Raw genomic sequence first — 7,186 nt, forward strand, 5'->3', positions numbered from 1 at the left:
TACATCTACGCCCATACAATGCCTCATAAAGGGGCCATCTGAATGCTGGAATGGTAACTATTATTGTAGGCAAACTCTATAAGAGGAATATAATCATCCCAACTACCATTTAAGTCGATCACACAAGCTCTCAACATGTCCTCTAAGGCTGAATGGTACGCTCTGCTTGACCATCCGTCTGTGGATGAAATGTTGTGCTAAGATTAACCTGAGTACCAAGACCTTTCTGAAATGACTTCCAGAAATGAGAGGTAAACTGAGGACCTCTATTTGATATGATAGACAAAGGTACCATATGCAACCTGACTCTCTCATTAATGTAAATCTTGGAATAGTCCTCCGCTGAATCTGTAGTCTTGACCGCTAAAAAGCATGCAGACTTAGTAACTCTATCAACTATTACCCAAATGGAGTCATGTTTTCTGCAAGTACGAGGTAAACCTGTGATGAAGTCCATGTTTAGCACTTCTCACTTCCAAGTAGGAATGTCGATCTCTTGAGTAATACCTCCTGGTTTCTGATGTCCTACCTTGACTTGTTGACAATTAAGGCACTTAGCCACAAAATCCGCTATATCCCTTTTCATACCATTCCACCAAAAACTTCCCACATATCACGGTACATCTTAGTGGCACCTGGATGAATAGAATATCTAGAGTTATGGGCTTCTGCAAGAATCTTCTATCTCAACTCACCCACCTTAGGAACACATAATCGACCCTGATAACGAAGTACACCATCTCTCCCTTGAGAGAAAACCTCAACTCTCTACTGATGGAATGCACCCTTTAGTTGAAGTAGTATTATATCACTGTCTTGCTTTTCCTTAACCTCCACTACCAATGAAGATTCTGACCCATTCTGCACTGTTACACCACCATCTGATATGCTTAGAAGACGAACTCCTAAGCGAACAAGTCTGTGAACATCCTTTGCTAGCTCCATTCTTTTTTCCTCTACATGTGCCACACTACCCATCGATAGTCTGCTAATAGGATCTGCTACTACATTGGACTTACCAAGATGGTAATGCATACTCATATCATAGTCCTTGAGGAACTCAAGACATCTCTTCTGGCAAAGATTCAACTCTTTCTGGGTGAACACATACTGGAGGCTCTTATGGTCTGTGAACACATCTACGTGAACACCATACAAGTAATGTCTCCAAATCTTAAGTGCAAACACCACTGCTGCAAGATCGAGGTCATAAGTGGGGTAGTTCTTCTCATGCACCTTAAGTAGTCTAGAAGCATAAGCTACAACCTTACCTCACTGCATCAATACACAACCTAGGCCGACTCTGGATGCATCACAATAGACAACATAACCGTCTGAACCTTTAAAGTCAAAACGGGAGTTTTAGTCAACCTAGTTTTCAGTTCTGCGAAGCTCTTATCACAATCAGCTGACCACTGAAATTTGACCTTTTTTTAGTCAACTTAGTCAATGGAGAGGCTATGGATGAAAATCCTTCCACGAACCTTTTGTAGTAACCTGCTAAACCAAAGAAACTTTTGATATCTGTAGGAGAGGTAGGTCTGGGCCATTTCTTCACTGCTTCTATTTTTTGAGAATCCACTCGAATCCCTTCGCTAGACACAATATGCCCAAGAAAGGCAATTGATTGCAACCAAAACTCACTTTTGCTAAACTTAGCGAATAACTGGCGATCTTTGAGAGTTTGCAGAACAGCCCTCAAATGATTCACATGTTCTTCCTCATTCCTAGAGTAATAAGGATATCATCAATAAAGACAATAACAAACAAGCCCAAGTACTGCTTGAACACTCTATTCATCAAATCCATAAAGGCTGCAGGAGCATTGGTTAATCCAAATGACATAACTACAAATTCATAATGACCATACCGAGTTGTGAAGGCTGTCTTCGGAATGTCACTATCTCTGACTTTGAGCTGATGATAACCCGATCTGAGGTCTATCTTTGAGAAATGACTAGCACCTTGAAGTTGGTCGAAAAAGTCATCAATCTTGGGGATGGGATACTTATTCTTGATTGTGAGTTTGTTCAACTGTTTTTAGTCAATACACATTCTGAGGGAACCATCTTTCTTCTTCACAATCAACATTGGTGCACCCCATGGGGAAATACTGGGTTTGATGAAGCCTTTATCTAAAAGGTATTTCAACTACTCTTTCAATTCCTTAAGCTCAGTTGGAGCCATTCTGTAAGGAGGAATATAGATAGGTTGGGTATATGGAAGGAGATCAATTCCAAAGTCGATTTCCCTTTCGGGAAGAACTCCGGGAAAATCTTCTGGAAACACTTTTGGGAACTCATTAACTACTGGAATTGACTCAAGAGTTGGGGTTTCAGAGCTTGAATCCTTAACCCAAACTAGATGATAGAGATAACCCTTAGAGATCATCTTTCTAGCCTTAAGTGAACTAATGAATCGACCCATAGGCGCTAAGCTATTACCCTTCCATTCTAAGATGGTCATCTGGAAACTAAAACGAACAATCCTAGTTCTACAATCAACTGAGGCATAACAAGAATGTAACCAATCCATGCCTAGAATGACATTAAAGTCTACCATTTCTAACTATACAAGATCTACTGAGGTAACTTTCTGGGGACTGTGACAGGACAATTTCTGCATACTCGTCTAGTTATAACTAGGTCACCGACTGGAGTAGAGACTGAGAAGCGTTCTGAAAGAGTTTCTGGACTAACATTGAATTTGACTGCTATATAAGTAGTTACAAAGAAATTAGTAGCCCCTGGATCTAACAAAGCATAAACATCTAAGTCAAAGACTCGTAACGTACCAGTGACTACATCAGGAGAATCTTCGTGATCCTAGCGAGCCTGGAGAGCATACAACCTATTTTGGCGCTGACCGCTACCTGTACCAGAGGAGTTACCTTGTTGAGTCAGGCGACCTGCTGGTGCTGCTGAAGTTGTGGACTAAGCTCTACCATTGTAACCTTTTTGACCCTGCTTAGAAGGACAATCTTTTAACCTATGACCAGACTGACCACACCCAAAGCATCCTCCATTTCCTGCAAGACACTTTCCCGGATGGTTCTTACCACTCTTAGGACAAGTTGGGTAGGTTCTGGTGCCTGACACACTCCCCTGAGACTTAGAGCCCGATACCCTACCTTTCTGATCATTTCGGAACTTGGAGGATGGAATACTAGCTGATAAAGGTGCTGGAGCTGAAGACTTTTGCTGAAACTGCGAGTGATTTCCACCACCCGATTTCTATTGAGAATAGTCATAGTTGTCTGTCCTAGCCTTCTTATTCTCTTTGGCATGTTCCCTAAGCTTATCACCCTCAACTTGCTGAGCATGGGTCATGAGCCTAGAGATATTCATATCTTCCAGCAACATAGCATTTCTACACTTTGTTTTCACAAGATCGGATACCCTATACATGAACTTGTTCATTTGAACCCTAGAATCAGCAACCATGTGAGGAGCATACCTGGAGAGTTGGGTGAACTTGAGTTCATAATCTTGGACTGACATGCTACCTTGCCTCAAGTTCATGAACTCCTAAGCCTTAGCTTCCCTCAACTCTCTTGGAAAGAACCTGTCCAGAAAGGTATCACTGAAGCATTCCCAAGTGATAAGAGCTGCATCTGTACCCCTGTTTTCCTTCCACCGAGTATACCAGATATGAGCTACATCCTTAAGTTGATAAGATGCCAACTCAACCAGATCATTCCCAGTTACCTTCATTACTCCAAAGATTTTCTTGACCTCATCAATGAACTTTTGGGGATCCTCACCAATCTGCGATCCTAAGAACTCAGGCGGATTCATCCTAACAAAATCCCGCACTCTAGCTGCAGCTAACCCAATATTAACATTTGTCGAAACTGGAACCCGTTGATTGTTCTAGTTAGTCACACTCTGAGCCAAAAGTTGAATGGCGTTCTGAAACTCTACATTCGAAACTTCATGATCTGGGACTAAAGGAGCTGCGTTAGCATTTCGTGCATTAACATTCCTTCCATAAGCTCGTCTTTACTTTGTACGACTTTTCAAAAATCCTAGGACTCTTAAACCTAGGGCTCTTATACCAAGTCTGTCACACTCCGAACCTATCCCAGGACGCGGACACGGGACCTATGATCACGAGTGACCCCAAGCTAACCCTGCTGGCATATCATAAACATACTAAATAAACTGAATTAGGAAAGTACTATGTGGAAGCTAAATCATAAGATAAACTGAAATGATGGGGAATACCCATATACCAAGTTTGAATATAACAAAAATGAGAGTTTGAATACAAATGAGAAGTCAAACTCTAAGACTAAAGCTGAAACTAACTATGTTTAAAATAAAGCCTCTACTGGCTAGAAATGTTGGGACATGCCCCAACTAAATCTAGCAAAACTGAAAACTAAAACTAAAGCGAGAAAGATAATCATGTCAACCGTCCTCGAAGATGAGGACTCACCACTGATGCTGCTGAACTGGAGATCGAGAACCGATCTATGCGTGATCTGGAAGCTAAGGACCTGAACCTACATCACGAGAAGATGTAGCACAGAGTATGCGTCGATACTTGAAATGTACTAAGCATACAAGATAGAGTAAAGTTGAAAAGTAACATAACTGAACAAGCAAATAAGCAATGATATAATCTGAAACTGATAAGGATACTGGAAATACTGAACAAGGCTAAACTGAATGCAATGACCAAGTTTAGAACATGTTGAGACTGAATACTGAACTATACTGATAACATGTTCAATGCAGTAGAATCTGACTGAACTGTAAGAGATCTACTAATAATCGACATAAAACCAAATAATCTAAATGTGGAGTCCGATGTATACGCCCCATCGAGAGGACCCAATATACCCTGCCAGAAGTATAGAGGCATGCTGGCGTGATCACTAAAATGATGCCCACAGAGGGGACTTACAACCTACGGGGCACGTAGTTCTGGGACTTGAGGGTGACTGACCCTAGTCCACTCGGTATTAAGCTTCTCCCAATTGATTTAAGTAATTAACACTTTATAACTGAAATGTTGTAATACTGGATAGCTCAAAATATTGACATGCAAACTGAGAATTCAACATTAATATACTGATAATAATGTATTCGAAAACGGAGGCATGTTTACATATATAACTGAATTAACTGGCCTAGCATGTGTAATTCATGAATTAAAAGAACTATATAGCTAGGGTTCTTAGTTTATGCATGAATCTGGGCAGGACAATACTACAACATGATGATATGATTTGGAATCATTCTAACAGCTAAAACCCAACAATTCTAACATTCAAGAAACCCTAGGTCTGGATAACTTTAAGGGGGTCAAGATTCTGATTGAAATCTAGGGACCTAATGGGTTAAAGGAACCCACTAGTGAAATCCCACATACCTGGTGACGAATTCCACAGAGAAATCTTTCAATTTTAGGGCTGGAACTGATGGAACCTTGTTGCGTTCTTGAACTAGGGTTCTTGACCTCTTTCTTCTCTTACACTCTAATTTTTTCTAAGTTTTGATGAATGATCTGACTTAGGTAAGTTCTAGTTATGTTTCTAGGCTAAAATTGACCAAAACTACGTAGTTTAGGGTTTAAACGACGTAGTTTAGGGGTCCAACGCATAAAGAAAAGACCAAAAGAACCCTTACTTAACTGATGTCGAGAGCCACTGATGGACAGGACTGACGGACCATCGATCGACTGACGGTCCATGCTAGTTAACCGTCAATAGGGTTCTGGGTTTAAAGACTGGGGTCTGATCCATGGACGCGGACCACGGTCCATGAACTGACCTACTATTCGTGGGTCCGGCCGTGGGTCGACACTTAGAATATTTTTCTGGGGCTTTCTGGGAAGGGTCGCATGTGGTGCACCACGAACCTGCAGGAAGGACTGTGGGTCCTCCTACGGTTCGTGGATGGTGCCCATGGGTGCCACCTACAACACCTGAAATTTGCAATCTGGTTGTTCTAGCATGCAGGGTGTTACACATAGTGCCGTGTTCGTTCACCCACAAGCCAATCATGCTATTTTCCGTGCAATTTCATTCTTGAAGTTGAATGATTTGAGTTCTTGATGAGTTTTCTTGAAGTTTCATTCGTAATCTTGATTGTTGGGGTTTTGATGAATTCTTGAGATAAGTGTTACTCCCTCCGTCCCATTTTATGTGAGGTAGTTTGACTTGGCACGAAGTTTAAGAAAGAAAGGAAGACTTTTAAAACTTATGGTCCAAAATGAATGATAGAAATTTTGTGTGGCTGTAAATTATTTCATTAAGGGTAAAATAGACATTTTATAGTTAAATTGTTTCTTAATATAGAAATGTGTCATTCTTTTTGGGACTGACTAAAAAGAAAAGTAAATTACATAAATTGGGACATAGGGAGTAGTAGTTTAAGGGTTGTTTGAGTAGATTATCGTGTACTTATGATGGGTATTCGAATATAAGTGAGTTGGGAAGAAACAATTTGATTCTAGGAGAATTTGGGTTAAAAAACGAGGAAGAAAATTCGTCGGGTTTTCTAGGTTGGGGGCTGGCACGCCGCGCCAGAAAAGCTGTTTTTATAGTGTTTGTAACACCCCAAAAATTCTATGACTTAAGTTAGAGCCTTACCTTATGAATAATGAATTAAAAATAGTTAAAATGATGTTTCTAAACCTAAATTTATGCAATTGACTTGATTTGGAAGAGTAAAAGTCTAAACGTTAAGAAACGACCACGACGTTCGGAAACTAGAGAAGAATGTGTTCTAGTGTGTCCTTAGGTTTTGGGCAGGTTTGGGAGTGTCGTATGATGGTATAATCTTGTAAAAAGGTTTAAATTAGGTAAATATATGTTCATAGGGTCAAAACATTCGAATACGACGCCCCGGGGCCACCCTAAGGAAGGTGGCCCCGAGGAGGATCCCAACCTTGGCCAAGCAAGCTGCCAAGGCAACTTGCAAATTGCACTTGGAGGGAAGAAGTGCGCGTCGTGGACTAGCTCCCCCAAGGAGCAAAAATTTAGTTCGCGACGCGGTCGTGTCGTGGACTCTACTGTCTCGAAATTTAATTCCAAATATCTTCAGGTAATAGCTCTGCATCACAGACTTGCTCCGCGACGAAAATGCAGAAATTCAGAAATCGATTTTTACTTCATTAAAGAGTCCGTTTGAGTGAGGGGTATTTAGGGTTCTTTAGGGGACGTGTATATAATTAT

The sequence above is a fragment of the Solanum tuberosum genome, unplaced genomic scaffold, assembly GCF_000226075.1.
Source record: "Solanum tuberosum cultivar DM 1-3 516 R44 unplaced genomic scaffold, SolTub_3.0 scf00078, whole genome shotgun sequence".
Classification (NCBI taxonomy): domain Eukaryota; kingdom Viridiplantae; phylum Streptophyta; class Magnoliopsida; order Solanales; family Solanaceae; genus Solanum; species Solanum tuberosum.